Source organism: Sus scrofa, chromosome 8, assembly GCF_000003025.6.
Source record: "Sus scrofa isolate TJ Tabasco breed Duroc chromosome 8, Sscrofa11.1, whole genome shotgun sequence".
Lineage (NCBI taxonomy): Eukaryota > Metazoa > Chordata > Mammalia > Artiodactyla > Suidae > Sus > Sus scrofa.
In genome coordinates, this window is record NC_010450.4 from 96,433,089 (window position 1) to 96,456,297 (window position 23,209).

The 23,209-nt window shown below is 38.2% G+C and overlaps 1 protein-coding gene across 4 annotated transcripts in view; it reads right to left on the bottom strand.

Annotated features, from left to right (window-relative positions):
- Window positions 1-23,209, bottom strand: part of JADE1 (jade family PHD finger 1) — a 355,916-nt gene that overhangs the window by 224,872 nt on the left and 107,835 nt on the right. For all 4 annotated transcript variants that reach the window (XM_021100682.1, XM_021100683.1, XM_021100680.1 and 1 more), the window contains one exon: window positions 1,259-1,386. The gene's annotated coding sequence lies outside the window, so the exon portion shown is untranslated. The remainder of the gene's footprint in view (window positions 1-1,258; window positions 1,387-23,209) is intronic.

Here is a 23,209-nt window from a genome sequence, read left to right on the forward strand (position 1 = left end):
GAGATCTGGAGTGGCTCTCAGCCCATCCTAACTGGGGGTAACTTCAGTACTCAGAGAGTCTGCAAAGGTGAAACCAGAGCCCAGCTTTCTATTTTTAATTCATAGTGAAGAGATAAGAGTTAAATGTAAAGCAGATTAAGACTTCCCTTTAAATCTCCTCTACAAAAGAAAAACTGGAATTAATCTACAGGGGCACTCTATGGATGGCTCAATACCATCATTTTCTAAGAATAAAATTAGAAGCAGAAAAGTGTGTCCTTATCCTTTTGACATCCAAGAATTATTACCATCAAAGTACTACAGCCCATGAAATTACTTTCCAGGTTATACTCATTAGATTGAGCATTTTCATTCTGTAGACCTGTGGTTTTAATGGAAAAGAAAAGGAAAAAAAAAAAATCCCCTCACTTCATAAGACAACTGTTCCCATATACTAGGCCATTAATGGGATGCTAATGCATGTGGAAGTCATTATAAAATCACAAAGTCAGAACTGAGAAGCAGATTTCAAACATTGATAGGCCTGGGCTTGCTGTGGAGTTTGGACTGTGAGAGTGTCAGGATTAGGTAGTGCACTGTAGCCTGTATTCCCTACACCCTGCAGCTAAAGAGGCACGCAACCACAGGCTGTGATTTTTTGTTTTTTTAACTTTTATTTTTTTATTTTTATTTTTGTTTTGTCTTTCTAGGGCCACACCCACAGCATATGGAGTCCAGTGAGAGCTGTGGCTGCCAGCCTACACCAGAGCCATGGCAACACAGGATCTGAGCTGCATCTGTGACCTACACCACAGCTCACAGCAACATCAGATCCTTAGCCCACTGAGCCAGGCCAGGGACTGAACCCTCATCTTCATGGATGCTAGTTGGGTTCGTTAACCTCTGAGCCATGATGGGAATTACTGTGTTTTTTAAACTTTTAATCACATTATATAATATTATCTTTATGGATTAGACATTAAACAGGAAGCTAACCTGGCTGCCAGGGTCTTGTCACTGGATGTGTTAACCAGATAACTCAGCAGCAGCAGAGCAAAGAGATTAAGTGTGCATGCTCTGGAGCAGTTGGCCTGAGTTTGAACCCTAGCTCCACCAATTACTCACTGCGTGACCTTGGGCAAGTTGCTTAATCTCTCTGTGCCTGAGTTGCCACTTGTGTAAAAGGAAGATAATAATAGTCCCTGCCTCAAGTAAAGATTAATTGAGAAAATGTATGCAAAGAACTAAATCAGTTTTTGGCACTATGGTGAGTACTCACCGGGAGTTGGGCGTTATTAGTATGGTGCTGGAGAGGTGAGAGAAGTGAATGCAGGATGGCTGTGCATTCTGGTGGTTTAGTCCAAACCCACTGAGGTATACAGTCCTTAGGACATCTCAGGCCTTGTCCTGTAGAGGAAGAGAAACTAGTCAACTTTCTCTGACAATCTTCCAAGTATCTGAAGTCACTGAGAGCCACTGAGCCTTGATTGGCGTATGATGCCTCAGTATGTGCATTTAACCAGTCCAGCAAATCACGATGCTTTTCTGAACAATTCTCTGTGTGTGTTTTCAGGGACACAGAGGAATTACAAGGCAAAATTTTATCCATGGCATATATGAAGGCTAGTTAGAGAGATTCTGTGTACTTGGGAAATATACCAAACTGTTTACAGGGCCTAATATGAGAAGGAACTGTATATATGAGAAGCAGCTTGAATGCAAAGGTGAGTAAGAAACAATCTCTGCTTTCACATTTGCAATTAGCAGAAGGATAAAGTTAAGACATAAGGCTGAGTGAGTTATGTCTATCAAAGCCTCACAAACCAATTGTTATGGAGTCTCTAAAGAGGAAAGTCCAAACAAGACACACTTTAATGGAATTCTCATAGTCTTCTATTGATAATCAGAGAGCAGATACTCATTTCACAAATACTGAGCCTCTATCACTTGCCCTTGTGTTGCTGATATTCCAATGGGCAAAAAGACAATTAATAGATAAAAAAGTCCCATAGTATGTCTGTACACATACACACAGATAATACGTCAAGGTGTGAGTGTTGTACAGAAACATAAAGCAGAGTAAAGGGCTGAGGGGTGAAGAGGGAGGAGGTGCCATGTAATGAGGTGCTAATTGTGAGGTAAAGATAAAACATGCAAAAGAAGTTAGAGAAGGTGAGAAATGAATGTGGACTAAAAGCATCATGGGAGAATTCTGTGACCTGGGAAGGACTTGACAGGAATCAGGAAGCTGGTCCTTCCAGATCTGGGACAGGGAGAGCAGTGTGGCCAGAGGAGAGGCAGCTGCCCTGGAGGGGTGGGCACATGCAGACAGGGTCGAGGGAGCAGACTGCGTCAAGCCTGAAGCCAGACAACAGGCCTGCTGTAGGCCCATGAGGACTGTTAGGTGTAAGTTCAAAAGCTATTGAAAACTGCCTGGGGAAAAGCATAAGCAGTTTTAGTTTTCATTTCAGCTAGTGAATAGGGACCAGGGCCTCAGGACTGCACCAGGGCCTAGAGACATCAAGACATCTTCTCTTCTCTCATCACTGTATGCTGAAAAACTCTTTCATGTGGTTGAGAAAAGGCCATCAGCAGCCTCACATTAGCATTCTTTGGTGCTAGTAATGTACAGGTGTGGCTTTTTCCCAGCGCCGGCTTCTGCTGTCCATGTTTCAAGGGGGCTGGGCATCGCTTATGTGCTCACCTCTGCGTTAGGTGGGGTGGGGGCATTATCCATAGAATGATGACACCAGACCACATAAAGAGGAGGGTACCTCCAAAGGAAAGGAAGCTGGGCTGGGAAAAAGTCCACAAGCAAGGTTGCAGTTTCATGTCTGGGCCTTGGTTTTACCACCTTTTGGTTCAATGGCCACATCTCCTGTGACCCCTCTGTTCACCTCAGCAGGCTTCCCTGTCCTCCCTGACATCTGCCTTGGATTTCTATGGTGAAGCAACCAAATAAGTAGACCTTTACAAAATATATATAGGTATGAAAATGACTTTGAAGGAGAGTTTAAGGAGGACCACTCATACCTTGAATTTGGGGGTACTCAGGAGCCTTTGGTAAGAATTATGTTATGTTTCCATGGGTTTGATTTGGCTGAAATTCTAACAGGCACAAAATATTCTGCATGAAGTAAATGTAATTTCTTAATGTAAAATCAAAAGGCCAGGTGTCATGGGAGTTTGTCTTGCCTGCAAACTTGAAGGAGGTAGTTAATAAAGGGTACGTGTAAAACACATTATTTCTGCCCTCCCCTTCCCTTTTTTGAACAGCCTAAAAAGTCAGTATCTCTGACACACAGACTCTCTCCAATGACCAGCTCCCTAGGAAGCTAACTTTGCTCAAACCGATCTATTTTTCTTCAATAACCAGCACATTCTATGTCTTACTGATATAAAACTGCTGTTTAAAGGTTTTTTAGTTCACTTATTCAACAATATATTGAGTACCCAACCTGTGCTAAGTATAACACCATGTGCTAGGGATTCAGAGGAAGACAAGACAGGTAAGCCTCTGCCCTCCTGCATGGAAGAAGGTATAGGAAACACTTCTTTGGGCTTCTTAGATGGGGTCCCTTAAACTCCAGCAGAGAAATTCTGCCTCTGGCAATGCTGTAAGAACTCTGTTGTCATTAGTTCTCTTTTAGATACTGCATCTTTTTTCAGCAATAAAGTCATTAATCACAGAGCAGGGAAAAAGTCTGTGCAATCACATCTTCAAAATGTTATAAAACATTATCAAATCAGAATATAAGGTTAAAACTGTGAATAAGCCAAAGTAGCTTTGAAATTCCCTTTAGAAGGGTACCATGGTGAAAACCAACATGTGCTACATCTGAGTAAATTTAACTCAGCCAATGTTTCCTTTGGCTTTTCGCTTAAGACACTAAAGCAAATGGTTGACTTTCATTTAGGGGCACTATTATTGACAAAAATATATCTTTAAAACACTAGAACTTCATTCAGCAGATAATAAATAGGATCAGACTTAGAGAAGATCAGTGTGTGGACTATTCTGAAATGGTAACTGATGAGTTACTTTTTTTTATGATCATTCTAATGGCAATGCAGCTCCCAACCATTGAATCAAAGGCATCCATTGCACCCATGTGTCTGTAGAGAGGGGTCTGAGAGCAGCCTCACGCCCTGCCCATCACCCCATGCACTCCATTGCATAGAGAAGAAAAGCAGCTGAGGGTTCCTGAGTCCTGCAAGGAGGTACAGACATGCTGAGGTGGCCACTGGGCCAGAAGAGGCCTGTATTGGATTAAGGGCAGTGTGCAGAGTGTGAACTTGGAGCCTGGACTGCCAATCATGAGGAATGCCCAAAAACGGAGAAGGAGAAGCCAACCTCAAGTGAAGTCAGCAAAGACCAGAGAACACCTGCACATGACTTATGACTTGGCTTCCCCTGAGCGGAAGGATGGTGAGGGGAAGTATCCTACCATTGCCCAAGTATGTACCCAAAGAGACTAAGTTTTAAACTAGTAGTGACTGAGTTCTGTTGAAATAATAATGTTTACATTGCCTACTAGAAACGAGGACCTGAGAGATTAGCTGTGTTCAGTTATAGAAAAAACAAAGTCACATTTCTGCTTATGTAAATGGTCTATACATTACAAGTTAGCTACACATGTCTCCCAGATGGCAGTCTCTCAAACAGACCCTCAGTAACGGAAATGTCAGAAAGAATCACCAGCACTATTAAAATGGTTGTCTCTATGTATTGAGAGAAATACATACCAAGTTTTCATAACTTAAATTCATAAGGCCCTCATCTCTCTATACTCTTTGTTCCCCCACTCCTATGCTTCTCATAACAATAGGCTCAAAGACACAACAGGATTGCTTGGATATGCAACAGCACAGCATAAGTCCACTAGTACATCCAAATCCACCAAAAGTATAGGAGAAAGGAGAAGCATCATTTCTTTATGCCTAACACCCTTCTAGTTATAAAGGAGACTGAATTTTTTTAGGTTCTAGACATTTCTAACTTTAAAAGATACCCTATAACTATATCATATTCTATCTTATTATCTACTATAAACAGGCACAGAGGTACTGTAAATACTTGTTGATTTAAAAGACCATACTTCTAAGCTGGATCGGTTAGTAGGAATTAGGGCAGGTTATATATTCATTCAGTCATATGAATTAAGTATATTCATATATTCTTGCTTTTTTTTTTCCCCTAAGGGCCGCCTCTGCAGTATACGGAAGTTCTCAGGCTAGTGATCAAATCAGAGCTACAACTTCCAGCCTATATCACAGCTACAGCAACGCCATATCTGAGCCATGTTTGGACCTGCACCATATCTCATGGCAACACCAGATCCTTAACCTACTGAGTGGGCCAGGAATTGAACCTACATCCTCATGGATACTAGTTAGGTTCTTAACCTGCTGAGCCACAACAGGAGCTCCCAAATATTCATATATTCTTAACAGGAACCAATAGAGTCTACAGAAATTTAGTCAGGTAGCATGATATTGACTCACCCAACCTTGAAATCCCATATTTCTAGGCTAAACCCCCCTCTATAACTGCAGTCTCAACTTTAGGGATAAAAGAATATTGGTTCTTTTATGGGGAAACAGTATTATCTTTTGCCACTCTCAGTCCAGTTCTCCAAAATGCTATTTTTAAGAAGCCCCAGCTATAAACATGGGTTGGACGTGATATTCAAAAGGTGGAAATAGATCTTTCTTCTACCTTGCTGTGAAGAAATACTCAATTAGATAGGGCAGGAAACTAAAAATTGTTTGTACTGCCCAGAGCAAAGTTGAGTAAGGTAGAAATTGAGAACTAATCTATTACAGAAGTGCAATTTGCTTCAGAGAGTGGTGTCTCAGAGCCATCCCTACAGGATGGAGGTATCTTCTCCTAGTGACCAGAACATGACTTACAGAGCCTCTTGGGCCTTGAAGGCCTGAGGAGAGAAAATGAGCAGAGGTGAGAATATCTGTGGAGATCCTAGAGCCCAGCAAGTATATCCCTGTTGTCATGTGCTGGTGGGCTTCCTGGGTGGAGCCAGGCCAGCTCTGGGTCTGTGGCAGTATGTTTAACTATACCATACTAGAAGCAAAATTCCAGCTCTCCAGTCAGTGAGGGATTTTCTAGGCAAAATCTCTTGTAAGCATTTGGTTCAGTGGTCATGGCAAATCAGGGAGGCTGAAGCAATGGCAGGCAGATACATCTACCCTCTTAAGGAAGAAAGTTAGTATGGATGTTTTATGGCTAGCGACATTATGATAATTGCAACTGGTGTCATAGCTACCAACTAAGAATCTCTAAATCATATAGATTATAAAATTCTAGAGCTGAAAGAGACTGGAGATTTAGATTTAGGTAAGACTTAGGCACCCAGAATTTCAGAGACTTATCAAAATTTCATGGTAAAGCCAGGACAAGATCTCAAATGGCCTGACTGCTAATTTTGGGATATTTTCACTATGCACAACAGCTTTTTAGAATATATAAGACATCTCTCCCTTGTCACTGTCCAGTCATTGCTTCCTTCCCCTAAGTATCTAAAAAGAGTCTTTCTAAGGGTAAATATCTAAAAAGTTTTGCAAGTTCTATTTAGAAAGCTCTTATTTGCTACCAACATCCTTTTAGCATTTTGTGACATTTTCCTAAATATATGATCTGGAAGGATTAAAGATTATATAAAATTAAAGATTATATATTTTACATATTATATAAATATATATTACAAATACATGTATAAATATGTATATAATGTGATGTATAATTTGTGAATTGTTGACAATTAAATGCAGCAGGGTAGGAAAAATCAACATATCCTAAAAATATGGTTAATCAGCCATATTATCAAGCTTTTGCTCTTTGGGAAAAAGCATGCTATTCGCTCTTGGTGGACAGGAGACAAGCTATTGAATACCTAAAAAGATTTCTTACCCAGAGAATAGATAGCCAGGGATTTATCCATAAAGTCTAGATTCTCTTCACCACAACTCCCTATTATGCTTACTCCCACTACCCTAATTGGTAATATATTTTATGTTTTTCAAGCCCAAAGGTGGGAATTTAAGTTTGGAACAAGGCTGTGTACTTGAAGAGTAAGAAGGCAGAGGAACCCACCTTTGGCAGAGGGAGAGGCGAGCACTGGCTTCCAGAATTCAGTAGGATGGGGATGAACCTTCCAAGGCTGGTAGGTTCCAGGAGCTGATAGGAACTCGAGTAGTGGTGGATGTGTGTGCCTAGGCAGGCTGGGAACTCAGCACCCTGAGGGGAAGTCTCAGGAAAGATATCAGGGCCACAGCCCAGGCACAGAGAACTAGACATTGCCAGAGGAGTTGCCCACTCACAAATGTGCTACTTGGGTAGGAAGACCAAGTTCTCAGAGAGAAACAACTGACTGGTAACTAGGGACTTCATCTCCATTTATCTTTGATCACTATGGCCTAGAGTTCTTTTACGATTATAAATGAGTAAAAGAGGCTCCCTGGAAAATGACTGAGAATAGATTTCCCAAAAACCATGATAGAGGGGACTGAGTCCCATTGAAATGGAATTGGAAAAATAAAGGCAGAATTCTCACTGTAGTGCAAAGGGATTGATGGCATCTCTGCAAGGCCAGGACCCAAGTTCAATCCCTGGCCTGGCACAGTGGGCTAAAGAATCTGGGTTGTCATAGCTGTGGCCTAGGTCACAACTGTGACTTGGATCTGATCCCTAGCATGGGAACTCCACATGTCATGGGTGGCCAAAAAAAAGGAAAGAAAAAGAAAAGGAAAAGGAAGCCATGTTATGACTCTTTTACTTTTGAGCTGTGGAACAAATAAAACATGTAACTTACATGAGATGATATGATCTTATTTATGTACCAGGACACCAGTGATGCAAAAATTCTTTCTTTCTTTCTTTTTTTTTTGGCTGCACCCATGGCATGCAGAAGCTCCCTGGGCCAGGAATCAAACTCACATCACTGCAGTAATCAGAGCCATAGCAGTGACAAGGCCAGATTCTTAATCTGCTGAGCCACAAGGGGAATCCAAAAGTTATTTCTATTTGCACACACCTACCTCACAATAAATATAAAAATGTATTCAAGAGAGATTAAATACCTAAAATAAACAAAACCTCAGAAGAAATTTTAGGAAAATATATGTATAAGCTAAGGATTGAGGTTTTATATAGTTTATATCAAGGCAAAAAAAATAAAAGTGATATAAGAAAAGATGGGTATGTTGGGTGTATAAAATATAAAAAATTTTGTTAAAAAAACATATAATTGATAGAGTTAAAATATAAATGCTACATAACCATGTAGATAAGGAAAAAACTGGCATGGATATGTCAGATAAGGGTTTAATATCAGTAAAATGCAAAAAACTATAAATTAATAAGAAAAAGATAAACAATCCAACAAACATAAGACCAAATAATATGACTAGAAAATTCACAGATGAGCAAATCTAAATAGTGATTAAGTACATAAAAAGATGCTTTATTTCACTAGTTGACAGGAAAATATAAATTTTTAAAAACAATGATGTATTCTTCTCCCTTATTATCTAGGTAGTTTTTGGAAAGAGATAATCTAATGCATTGGTGTCAGAAATTTAAGTAAAATTTTAATACACACATATATTCTTTAACCCAGAAATTCCACTTCTGTAAATCAAAACCATAGAAATTTGAGCTATCTCTTCAGGGCATAGGGTAGGGAATGATTCCTTAAATAAGACACAAGAAAAAAACAAACAAACCATGAAACATAAAGAAAAATGTTGATAAATTAGCTATATTAATGTTTACTCATACATGCCAAGAATGTCCTAAACACATTTAAAAGAAAAGTCATAAACTGGCAGAAGATAGCTGACACTCATATAATGGTCCAAAGATTAATGTTAGGAAATATTTGTTTTATATACATATCTAATTGCTAATATTCAATGATTTTTGACCTACAAAAATGGCAATTTCATAGAATTCAACCTAATACAAAGAGTTCTTCCAAATCAATTTTAAAAAGACAACAACCTAAAAGAAAAAAAAAAGTGGACAAAGGATGTGAACTGACAGACGAGGAAAACAAATGGCCATAAATATTTGAAAATATGCTTAACTAACCAGAAATCTGGGAAATAAAAACCATGAGATACTGTTCACATCACAAGGTTGACCATGATTAAAAAGCACTGGTAAAAATGTGGAGAAATGGGAATCCTTACACACTATAGGAGTGTAAATTGTTACAAACTTGGCAATACCATATGAAGTTGATGGTAAGTACAGTAGTATCTGACCCACCAACTTCAGAGCTGGGTATATACATAACCATGTATATTCCTATAATTATACCTCAAGGAGATATTATAAGGTTTAGAATAGTTGATAATTGGAAACAACATAAATAGCATTTCATCTTTTAAGTGATTATCAGATAAGAAAATTGGTAGATTCAATTCATCAAAATTAAAGAATTTGCTGCAAGTGTCAACGTAGATAGGTCTTAAAAAATATAATGTTGAATGAAAAACAAATTTCAGAAAGATACCTAGAATATGAGCCTAGTTATGTAAAATTTTAAATTACACAGAACAGTATATACATAGTATATACAGGTGAACGACATATACCTGATTTAAGGTAATGGTCAAGGGAGGAAAAGAAACAGAGTGGAGGAGGAAAAAACAGGTCTTATAATTCTAACATTATTTTTTAAATCTGAAGTAAATATAGAAAAGTGTTAACAATTGTTTTAAAATACTGTTGAATACTCTAGGGTTTTTGAATTACCTGTTTTTTTCTATATGTTTGAAATATCTATAACCTGAAGGATAAGAAATAAAAGGTTCATTATGTAAGCTTCTGTGAACAAGGATGTGTGTTGGAGCATTGTTTATAGAACTTGGATCAGTTCTGGTGCCCACTGATACGGTAGTAGCTGAGAAAATGATACTATAACTATGTCATGTACTTCCCTCACCTTGGCTTGCAATAGACAGAATTGAGCTTTTGTTTAACTATGAAAAATGACATTAACTTAGTATCACTTATTGTTGAAGTAATGAAAAATGGAGTCCTATGATATATGCATAGTGTTCTGAAACTGGCCATGTAACATTTTATCATAGGTGATATCATAGGTGAAGATTTGCCCACTTGCCTCATCCTGCTTATTAGCAAGACATTTTCTTCCCCCTGCCTCCCCTATGTCTTTGAAGTTTTGAGTCAGAGAGTCATTTACCCACCTCCAGTTCTTCTGTGGTTATGGCTGGAACCTCTGGGTCACATCATCCTACAGGAGAATAAATTATAACACCAGGGTCTTTGGTTTGATTTCTAATTAAACAGAAAGGCCTTTAATAACTAATCAATTTATGTGGGTGGCAAATGTCAGAAAGCACTTTGGGATTTCAGATTTCCTCTTGCCTGTCACCAAGGGATGTGTCGCTCCAGCCAACTTGTACCTCTATGTCCACCTCACTTTTCCCCAAGAGCTCACTTAATCTCCTGTCACTGTCCTCCTATACTGTAAGGTGATGCCAGGTGAGAGATTAAGGTACAGACATTCTTAAAGCATCTCTGCTAAGTATTCAGGGAACTGGAAAAATAGATAACACGTGTAGAACAAGACTAATAATAGATAATGGCTAACAAAGGGTCCTGTATCTCCAGACCCCCTGTGCTATCTCCATGATCTCAATTCTGTATAAATATAGCCCATGAAGATTGTTGCTTTATTGCAGAGGCTACACCATTATTTGAAAGATTCAATAACATTCATATAGTTCCTTAAAGACATTCAGCTCTCTCTAAATTCTTCCTTTGGCTGATATTTTAAGAACTACCTCTGTACTTTGGATAAGTACTCTACTGATGTTCGACAGCTGTGAAAGGATCACTTATATACCATGTCATGGCCTTCCAAAGCTCTTGCCATCCAGAAATAAAGTTCCATTTCTTAGGAGGAAAACGAAAGTTGAGGTGGTGTTTTTTTTTTTTTTTTTTTTTTAATTTCAAGAGTTTCTTCTCACCACAGCAGACTGGATCAAAATCTCACAAAGGGGCGCGGAGACAAAGGGAAATGATCTGAGGCTTCCTGGTGAAAGCAGGTCACATTATTCTCCTTTCCTCCTCTTTCCCGTCAACACCTCTGCAGGAGGTGTGCTTTCAGAAAGGCAACCACACACATGGGCTTCTTCAACCTGGGAAATAGGACTCAAATTGATAACTACCATCAGCAGACTGGCCATTTGCAAACTGCTCCCACCAGCATGTTTAAAAGCATTTTTTTCGCCAGTTGAGGAGATAAGAAATGCCCTTTTTCGTGTTGGAAGAAAACAAGTTAACGACACTTCAGCGGCTTCCCCCTTGCAGTGGTTAGCTGATTTCTGAGATCTTTACTCTTAATGGTTTGGATGCCAGGGCATTCTTCCTGTGATGCTGACATAGAAAGACAGTGGAGCACTAGTGTCATGCTAGGGGTAGCTGTGGGGCATGGAATTTACATGGAGAGCTAAAACTCAGAATCCAGTTCCCAAAGACAAAAAAAAATTTCATGTCAAATGTGGCATATTAAAGAAGAAAGTGTTTTTGTTTTAGATTATGTCTAATACATAGTACTAATGCCCACCCAAACATCTAACCCCCCAGATGGAATGCATTTGTTGGTCTTTAAGATGCACTTTTAAACTTCCACCCTGTTATAACTCTGGCCTTTTATAGAGCCCATAAGCCCAAGGCCATACATTCTCCTCATCAGAATTCACTTGAGACGGCCTGTACCTTTCTGGTGAGGAAGGATGACTTCATATTTTTCTCATGCTTTTAGATAACTCTCCTTAAAGTTAAGTGCTGGGTCTAGTCTGGGACTGGGGAGTGTTGCCCCCCAAAAAGGGGGGAAGAGGACATTCAGACACTTAAAAGTCCAACTGAAAATGCTCTATAACAAGAGCTGAGACTTCTCTGTGAATTAGCTTTTCGATGTAAGATCACTTCATAGCCTGGAAACCAAGAGTCTTGACGTATTTATTTGTCTGCTTCTCTCTGGAATTCTCTCAGGAGCTTAAAACACATCAGTGTTTTCTGATAGACTTGGTTTTTATATCCTACCTGATTGTCTTTGGAGAGTAATAGAAAGGGTTAGAGAAGGAGGAAGGGTCAAGAATCCCTGGAAGTCATTCTCATGGCTGCTGTGGGGACTTCATTTGCACATCACCCCTCTTTGGAACTACCTCTATTTCTTACATTCATTCTACTTTCCCACTATTCATAACAATGGCACTATTTAGGCATTTGGACATTTTTGCTAGCCTTGATGTAACTAACTCATAACTCAACTGCCCAGACTGAGAAAATTTGTGGTTTTTCGTTATTCAGCATTTTTAATGAGGGAGAGGGAAAAAGATTCTCTCTAGAAAGTGAGCAGACTGTTACCATCAATGTCCTTGGTAGACCCTGGCATTCCTTGTTCAGAGCTAAGTACAAACCGAACTTCCAATAATACAAAGTATTTAAGCAGCTTATTCTGACCTTGAATAATAAAAGTTAATTGCACACTCTGGAATTTCTTCTTCCCAAGTCCTGTAATTTATCTAAACTTTGTAGAGAAATTAGATACTATGATGCAATCTGCTAGAGAACTTTAGTGTTCCAGACCTTCAGGAGTGCTTTTAAGAATTAAACTAAGTCAGCATACTCCATTTGTTATTCTTAGACTCCTCAACTGGGGGGGATGGTGGAGGTGGGGAGACTGGTATAGCGTCCTTAAGACCAAAATGTGTAAGAAACTAAGGACTGCCCTGCTGGTGAAAACAGGCCAATATTTCTGAGGCTTCCTTTTAAACATTCCTTCCAAATCATGGTATCAGTTTCACATGAACTTTAATAATTTTGGGAGGAGTTCCTATTATAGCTCAGTGGTAATGAACTTGACTAATATCCATGAGGATGCAGGTTCGATCCCTGGCCTCACTCAGTGGGTTAAGGATCTGGCATTTGCCATGAGCTGTAGTGTAGGTTTGCAAACAAGGCTTGGATACTGCATTGCTGTGGCTGTGGTACAGGCTGGCAGCTACAGCTCTGATTGGACTCCTAGCCTGGGAACTTTTGCTTTTCAGGGCCACAGCTGTAGCATGTGCAAGTTCCCAGGCTGGGAGTCAAATCAACACCACAGCTCACAGCAACACTGGATCCTTACCCCACTGAATGAGGCCAGGTATTGAACTCCTATCCTTATGGATACTAGTCAGGTTCATTATCACTGAGCCACAAATATTTAGCTTTAATAAATAAATAATTAAAAAAAAAAACCCCTGAGCAATAAAAACCTACTACTTGGTTTTTCTCTAATCATACTTCCACTCCTCGACCTTCTTAGTTTTATGTCCAATCAGGTTGATGGTGATGTAATCTTAAATTTTTGGACACTCTACACTTTACTCTTGATTTGTCTCTGGTACTTAAGTCCCTCTTATTTGTGATGATAGATGCATGGAGGTGAAAAACTTATATGCTGAGAACTATAAAACATTAATCAAGGAAATTAAAGAGGATTCAAAGAAATGGAAAGATTGTCCATGCTCCTGGATTGGAAGAATTAATATTATTAAAATGCCCATAGTACCCAAAGAAATCTACAGATTGAATGTGACCCCAATCAAATTACTCATGACATTTTTCACAGAACTAGGACAAATAATCCAAAAATATGTATGGAACCATAAAAGATCCAGAATTACCAAAGCAATCCTGAGGAAAAAGAACAAAACTAGAGGCTTAACCCTCTCAGACTTCAGATAATACTACAAATCTATGGTAATCAAAATGGTGTGATATTGGCACAAAAATAGACATATGGATCAGTGGAACAGAATAGAGAGCCCAGAAAAAAACTCACACACCTACAGTCAGTTAATCTTCAAAAAAGGAGGCAATATACAATGGAGAAAAAAGACAATATCTTTAGCAAGTGGAAAAGCTGGACAGCCACATATAAATTGATGAAGTTAGAATACTCCCTTACTCCCTATATAAAAATAAACTCAAAATGGCTTAAAGACTTAAATATAAGACATGACACCATAAAACTCCTGGAAGAGAACATAGGCAAAACATTCTCTGACATAAATTGTCAGAATATTTCCTTAGGTCAGTCTCCCAAGGCAATATAAATAAAATATGGGACATAATCAAACTTACAAGATTTTGCACAGCAAAGAAAACTGTAAACAAAAAACAATGCACAGACTAGGAGACAATATTTCCAAATGATGCAACTGACAAGAGCTTAATCTCCAAATATAAAAACAGCTCATACAACTCAATAACCAAACAAAAACAACAAAAACAAAAACATCAAAAAACCCAAACAAGCAAACAAACAAACAAAAAACCATCCATCAAAAGATGAGAAAACCTAAACAGATATTTCTTTTTTTTTTTTTGTCTTTTCTAGGGCCACTCTTACGGCATATGGAGGTTCCCAGGCTAGGGGTCTAATTGGAGCTGTAGCCTCTGGCCTACACCAGAGCCACAGCAAGACCAGATCCGAGCCACGTCTGCAACCTACACCACAGCTCACAGCAACGCCAGATCGTCGGCCCACTGAGCAAGGGCAGGGATGGAACCCACAACTTCATGGTTCCTAGTTGGATTCGTTAACCACTGCACCATGCCAGGAACTCCTTTTTTTTTTTTTTTTTTGCTAAACAGATATTTCTCCAAAGAAGACATACAGATAGCAAATGGATACATGAAAAGATCCTCAACATCACTAATTATTAGAGAAATGCAAATTAAAATTACAATGAGTTATACTTCCCACTGGTCCGAATGGCCATAATTAAAAAGTCTACAAATAATAAATGCTGGAGAGGGTATGGAGAAAAGAGAACCCTCTTACATTATTGGTGGGAATGTAAATTGGTGCTGTGGTTACTATGGAAAACGGTATAGAGGTTCCTTAAAAAACTAAAAATAGAGTTGCGATATTATCCAGCAATCCCACTCCTGGGCATACATCTAGACAAAGCTCTAATTCAAAAAGATACATGAACCTGTATGTTCATAGCAGCACTATTTACAATAGCCAAGACATGGAAGCAACCTAAATGTTCATTGACAGATGAGTGAATAGAGAAGATACGGTATATCTATTCATTGGAATACTACTCAATCATAAAAGAATGAAATAAGGCCATTTGCAGCAACATGGATGGACCTAGAAATTATTAAGTGAAGTAAGTCAGAAAGAGAAAAACAAATACCATTTAATATCACTTATATGTGGAATCTAATGTATGACACAAATGAATTTATCTATGAAACAGAAACAAACCCACAGACATAGAGAACAAACTTATGGTTACCAAAGGGGAAAAAGGGTGCAGGAGGGATAAACTAGGAGTTCTGAATTAGTAGATAAAAACTACTATATATAAAACTGTTAAACAACAAGTCCTCCTGTATAGCACAGGGAACTATGTTCAATATTCTATAATAAACCACAAAGGAAAAGATATGAAAAAGGATATATATATATCTTCATATATATAACTGAATCACTTTGCCGTACACCAGAAACTAACATAGGATTATTCATCAAATATACTTCAATTAAAAAGAAAAAGAGGAGCTCCCATTGTGGCACAGGGGAAACAAATCCAACCAGTAACCACAAGGTTGTGGATTTGATACCTGGTCTTGCTCAGTGGGTTAAAGATTCGGCATTGCCGTGAGCTCTGGTGTAGGTCACAGATGCTGTTCGGATCCTGCATTGCTGTGGCTGTGGCTGGCAGCTGTACCTCAGATTTGGCCCCTACTTTGGGAACCTCCATATGCTGGGAGTACAGCCTTAAAAAGCAAAAAAAAAAAAAAAAAGGAAAAGAGTTTCTGTTTTTTGTTAGGGTGGAAGTATTGTCACTTCTTATTTCACACTTATTCTGTCCCTAGCAAGATTTTCTTTGCTGACATCTCACACAAAGTATACCTACTTTAGTGATTTGATTTGGTCATATGGTAAACACTGCAGAGAACCTAAAGAATCACCATCAGGGAAGGCAGAGAAAAGCATTTCAAGGAAGCAATGAAAATGATTCAAATACTGTGGTCTGTCTCAATTTCTGGGGGACAAAAAAAAAATGGTGGGAAAACTACTTGGTACCTAGCTATGAAGAATGGAGTATCTCTTAAAGAGCAAATATTTTGACCATTTTAAGAGGAAGCTATAGGAGTTCCATGGTGACTCAGTGGGTTAAGGATCCCCACTGTTGTCACTGCAGCAGCTTGGGTCACTGCTGTGGTAAGGGTTTGATCCCTGGCCCAGGAACTTCCACATGTTGTTGGCATGGCCAAAAAAAAAAAAAAAAAAAAAAAAAAAAAAAAAAAAAATTGGAAGCTATAAAACATGTTTTTGAAATCATGCCAGCAAAAAGTATGACCTTTTATTTATAGCAGGCATTAATCAGAATTGGACCTTATGAGCCTGGTCCCAGACTTCAGTCACTTGGTTTAGGTTGTTGCTGACTCCCCCAGGAGAACACATCCATTTTTAGCAGGAATCAGGAGCAAAGAGAACCACTGAGGCAGCAGTCTATCACAGTGATTCCCAAAGGGAATTAACCCATGAAACCCCTTAAAAGAATGTGATCTGCTGTCTCTCATGCCACCAAGGGACACTTATAGATGGGACCAGTGATGCCATCTGGATCCATAAACAATATGGACACGACTTATATTAGTCATGATGGTGCTAGTGGGAGAAAGCACAGACAGATCTGCCCAAGGAACCCCTGAGCACACAGGCTCATTGCATCCTCTTTGATCCCCAGCACAGTCATTCCTATGTGATCTCTGTTATTGTCTCAACTAAATTTGTTTCTTCCCTCTCTCTTGTGTTAATAAGAATGAAAACCTGGCCATCTCTTTTTCTTCATCATAACTATTTTTCCAAGTGTCTTGTCAACCCAGCCATATTAGCCTGATTCTACTTATTTAATAAAGCCTTTTTCTACCAACAAAATCTAACTATGCATGACCACATAGTTATACAGTTTTACATATGAAACTTCCTAATTTCCCAATCATATTAATTTGTTAAGTAGAAATTATTTCTATTTTAATAAAATAAATTTTCCTAATCTCAAATACTATCCTATAAATATATATATGACACATATATATATAAACATGTATGTCAGCAATATACACATGAAAGTTTTAATATAAATAGGAAAATAATAATGTCCATGAGTGCTATTTATTTACTTTCCCAATGCTACTGAATTTCTGAGTTTCATCAATTGTTATTAACAAATGTATGATTTGATTTCCCAAATATATTTGAATTTCATAATTTATCATTTTATACAAGAGAAATACTAATGTTTTTTGCCTACTTTTCTTATGAAGATTTCGCTTATCTTAGAAATGATTAATATGGAGTGACTACAAATAGCCTGTTTAAATAATTCATACATTTTCTGTATGGTTATTCTTTTGCTGTGGGCTTTGACCTGTGAGACTTTAAAGTGCTATAAAAGCACTGTAAAAATACACTCAGGCTGGAAGTTTTTAAATAAAAATTTTCTTTGGAAGGAATAATTATTCAGAAGCTTTGTAGATTAGTCATTTCTTAAGAAGCAACATCGTTTGGTATGTGTCTTAGCCAACTGTCCAAAGTCAGCAAAATTCTATGGCATGTTATGTTTGATGGCCCCAGGCAGAAAGCCATAGCATTCTCACTATTAATATCTCTTGACCTTTAGACTTACAAATAGAAACATCCCTGTAGCCATTTTTTTTTTCCTGTATATTCCTGAAAAATCTAGGCTCTAGAGCTTGAGGAAAGAAATATTTTAATTTAATAAGTTTTACGCATAATCTTGGGCTTTTATGTAATGAATGGACTGTGTATCCATTTCATGAAATTTTCTTAAGCACCAATTATGTGCAAGTTGCCATGCTTAGTGTTAGGGAAACAAAGGTATATCAGATGTATCCTCAAGGAGCCTATGGTCTAACTGGAGAGAATGAACGTAACAAAATGTTATAAAGTAGGTTCAAAAGTAGTAATTACCACAAGGGAAATATATACAAGATGAATTGGGGGTTTATAGATTCAGAGGTTATTGAATTTTGTGGGCTGACAGCAGAGGGGAGGATATTTATGATTAATCTGAGAAGATGGCATTTGAACTTGCCCTTGATGGATAGAATTTAAACGTGTGGAAAGGAGACTTAGATATTATAGAGTGAGCACATTATAGATTGAGGAACAGAATGATTAAGAGCATGGAGGTCAGAAAATTTAAAAAAGTCTCAACTAATTAATTTGGCCAGAGAACAGTATATATGAATGAAAAAGCATTGAAAATAAAAATGGAAAATTAGTTTGATAGCAAATCTATAGGGCTTTTAATGCCAAATGATGGGGTATAGGCTCAATTTTACAAACACTGGAGCCTACTGAAGGAGAATGCCACATTCAACATGTGCATAATGGGTGTGTTGGACTCAAATGGAAAAGGGAATGCCTGGAAGTGAGAATACCAACTTGTTGATATATTCTACAACAATCCAGAGGATGTACAGATTGCTAAAAAACACATGAGAAGATGCTCAACATCACTAATTATTAGAGAAATGCAAATCAAAAGTACCATGAGGTACCACCTTACACCAGTAAGAATGACCATCGTTAAAAAAATCTACAAATAATAAATGCTGGAAAGGGTGCAGAGAAAAGGGAACCCTCTTACACTGTTGGTGGGAATGTAAATTGGTTCAACCACTATGGAAATCAGTATGGAAGTTCCTTAAAAAACTAAAAATATAACTACCATATGATCCAATAATCCCCCTCCTGGGCATCTATCCACAGAAAACAATAATTTGAAAAGATACATGCACTCCAATGTTCACTGCAGCACTATTTACAATAATCAAGACATGGAAGCAACCTAAATGTCCCCATCAACAGAGGAATGGATAAAGAAGATGTGGTACATTACACAATAGACTATTACTCAGACATAAGAAAGAATGAAATAATGCCATTTGCAGCAACATGGATGGACCTAGAAATTATCATACTAAGTGAAGTTGGTCAGACAATGAAAGACAAATATCATATGATATCACTTATATGTGAAATCTAAAAGAAGGATACAGGAGTTCCTGTTGTGGCGCAGTGGTTAACGAATCCGACTAGGAACCATGAGGTTGCGGGTTTGGTCCCTGCCCTTGCTCAGTGGGTTAACGATCCGGCGTTGCCATGAGCTGTGGTGTAGGTTGCAGACGCGGCTTGGATCCCATGTTGCTGTGGCTCTGGAGTAGGCTGGTGGCTACGGCTCCGATTTGACCCCTAGCCTGGGAAACTCCATATGCCGCGGGAGCGGCCCAAAGAAATAGCAAAAAGACAAAAAAATAAAAAAAATAAAATAAAAGGATACAAATGAACTTATTTGCAGAACAAAAACAGACTCAAAATATTTTGAAAAACTTCTCGTTAACAAAGGGACAGGTGGGGTAGGGAGGGATGGACTGAGGGTTTGAAATTGGCATATGCACAGTGAGGTAATGGAATGATCAGCTAAGGGGGACCTGCTGTATAGCACAGAGAACTCTACCCAATATTCTGTGATAATCTATGTGGGAAAAGAATCTGAAAGAGAATGGATGTGTGGACATGTATAACTGAATCGCTTTGTTGTACAGCAGAAATTATCACAACATTGTAAATCAACTGTATTTCGATAAAGCTTTAAGAAAAACCAATCCAATAAAAAACAGCCTAGATTCTCTGGAAAAATAGCCTGAAGCAAGGATTCAAGCGTTGATACATTATTTGGGGAGTATAAACCCAGACCAGTGAGGCTAAAGAAAATGGAAAGAAGGGAAGGATCTGAAGCAATGCAAAGTGATACCTGACAGAACAGTCCTCTGTTTTGTAAGCAGTCATTAAGAGGTATAGCCAGTCACTCAGCAGCTCTGACCTTTGACATGTGAGACCTCTTGAAATGGGGTACAAAGAGAACCATGCCTCTAGTACTCTCCATGAAGGACAAAAGAGAAGGAATTTATTTATCCAGCCACCTCCCATTGCCTGGTTCTCTTTGGTCAAAATCTGCCCCTTCGAGAACCCTCCTACTCTGTTAGTGGGAATGTTAGTTGGTACAGCCACTATGGAAAACACTATGGAGGTTCCTCAGAAAATCAAGGATAGAATTACCATATGATGCAGCGATCTCACTCCTGGGGATATGTCCAGAAAAAACTGTAATTCAAAAAGACGCATGCACCCCTATGTTCACTGCAGCACTATTCACAATAGCCAAGACATGGAAGTAATCTAAATGTCTGCCAACAGATGAATAGATAAAGATGTGGTATATATATATACAATGGAATACTACTCAGATAGAAAACAATGAAATAAGCCATTTGCAGCAACATGGATGCACTATAAATTATCATACTAAGTGTAGTCAGAAAGATGAAGACAAATTCCATATGATATTGCTTATATGTGGAATCTAAGATAGGACACAAATGAACCTATCTATCGAACAGAAACAGACTTACAGACATGGAACATACTTCTGATTGCTGAGAGGGTTGGGGGAGGGATGGTGTGGGAGGCTGGGGTTAGCAATTATAAGCTATAAATTACAATGGATAAACAACAAGGTCATACCATATAGCACAGAGAACTATATTCGATGTCCTATGACAACTATGATGGAAAGGAATATTTTTTTTTTAAGAGTGTGTCTATACATATAACTGAATCACTTCCTATACAACAGAATTAACACAACATTGTAAATCAACTATATTTCAATTTTTAAAAAGATTAAGAAAGAAAAAACTTTGCCCCACTGGGAATTAACTCTTTCATATATCCAAGTAACATCAAATGACCTTCGTAAATACTAAGGATGCTAGACTCTACAACTTGATGTACGGTGTTTCATCCAAGTCTGGAAGTCTGTGTGTGTGTATGAATGTCTGTAGTTGACAGGTGAGGAGTCAAAAGGGTTTCCAAGACAGGTGACTGGTCAGCCTCAGCCAGTGAAACTGTGTTGGATCGGGGAGCAAGAGGCAGGTGGTGGTTGAGTAGTTGAAGGTCTTAGAACACTGGCCATGGTACTAAGAAGGTACATAGGCTTTATGTTGGAAATAGCAATTCAAGAGAAAAAAAGAAGCATTTATAGCACAGGGAATAATTATTTTAGGGGGCAATTATACTCCTTGGGTTAAACGCTTTACTCTGCAACATTATTTAGAAAATCACCTCCCTCTTAACTGTGAAGGCTTGAGAACTAATAACCATTGACCTAAAAGATATTTCTATATATTATCTGAGTTAGTAGGAGTATTACATTTCTTTCATTCCAATTCTATGACTTGTCATAAAGTTTTGGCATGTTCAGCCCTTGGGAGGGGGAATCAGAACCATGTAATACTTGATAAAGTAACATTTATCATCTGAGGATGGGACTATAAACACCAGTCTGGACATAATGGAGCATATTTAGCCTTCTTGTTTGGAACTGTGAAGAAAATAAGGTCATAAGGAATCCTCTGCCCTTAAGAAAAAATTCTCAACTGCAAATCATTTTTGGGTACCACCACTAAAAAATGCAATAGTTTACCCTCAAGACTTAAAAAAAAAAAAAGGAGACCTTCTTCCCACTTTTTTTTTTTTTTTTTTTTTTTTTTTTTTTTTTTTTTTTGCTTACCCTACCTAAAGCTGATGCTAGCCAAATTTATCTCCCTCCCGCCAATCTAAAACAGGCTCGGTGCACTGAAAAAGGAATTAGAATTGCAGTCAAACACTCAGGCCTCAAGTTGTTCCTGCCTTGGTGTGAAAAAAAATAGCCAGTAACAACTTACTTTGAAACTCAGTCTCCTCAACTGTAAAATGAAGATAATGATACTTACCCTTGGCAATCTCAGGGACTGCTCTAAGAACTAAATGAGATATAGCTCTGAACTGCTAAAGTGCTTTTCAAAGTGAAGTTACTATGCTTTCTATAGAGTCAAAGGCAGTTCTCGCTAACTGGGCAAAGTCAAAGCACAGACAGACCTGACAACCAAAATAGACTCAAGGGCTGCAAAAAGAAGAAAATGCTTTAAATCTCTGCTTCACTTACAGGATGAAAAATGCCCAAACCACACTGTACCATATAGGGTTAAACTGATCCTATAGGTATCAGGTATTTTTTAATACATTTCTAAGAGACTTAGCCAATCCCTCATCTACCAAAAATCATGCTGCCACTATCTATAGGTTTCCTCAGTGCTTTGAAGATTTATCTAGTAGCATTTTACTTGCTTTGTCTTTGATTTCAAATTCCTGCTTAACCACTTACTATATGCATAATTTGGAGCATTTTTTAACTCATCTGAGCCTCAGTTTCCTCATCTACAAATTGTGAATAAGAAGACCTAATTTGTAGGATTGTCATAAAGTTTAGAAATAATACTTCTAGTACATCTACCACAGTGCCTGACAGCTGGTATTTGATAAATAGCTATTGTAATTCTTTATTATTATTATTTTTAGTATGATATAGTAGGAAAAAAAAAAAAACCTGCTTTGAAACCAGACAATTCTGCTTTTAAACCAGCTTTGTCACTTATAAAGAACATATCCTGAGCAATTTAAAACTTTTTGAAGCTGAGTTTTTAAATAGTGATACATGCTTTCAGAGTGTAATTGTAAGAATTTCAGAGATGTTACAGTGGGTTGATAAATACCAAAGGTGTATTTAAACTAAGAATCTGAGTCTTCCTGGATTACCTATGATAAGGACCCACCCAGATAATCCAATGATGTGTCCTGATAAGAGACAGAAGAGAAGACACAGACAGAGAGAAAGCAATAGGGCCACAAAAACAGAGATTAGAGTGTGTGGTCACAAGCCAAGATTCAGAAGAAACAAAGAAGGATTCAACCCTCGAGGTTTTAAACTCCCTTTGAGGGAGGACGACCCTGCAGACACCTTGATTTTGACCTAGCCTCCAGAACTGCGTGAGAATAAATTTGTTTTAAGCCACCAAGTTTGTGGTAATTTTTTTCTAATAGCCCTAGGACATTAATACAGTGTCTAATGTTGAGTGTCTGGTATGATGCTGGCACATACCAAGTGGTCACAGCAAATGGTAGTTTTGTAGTGGTTCCTTACCTGTCCTTACCAGCTCCTCAATAACTAAATACCTGTATAAATCCCTAAGTGG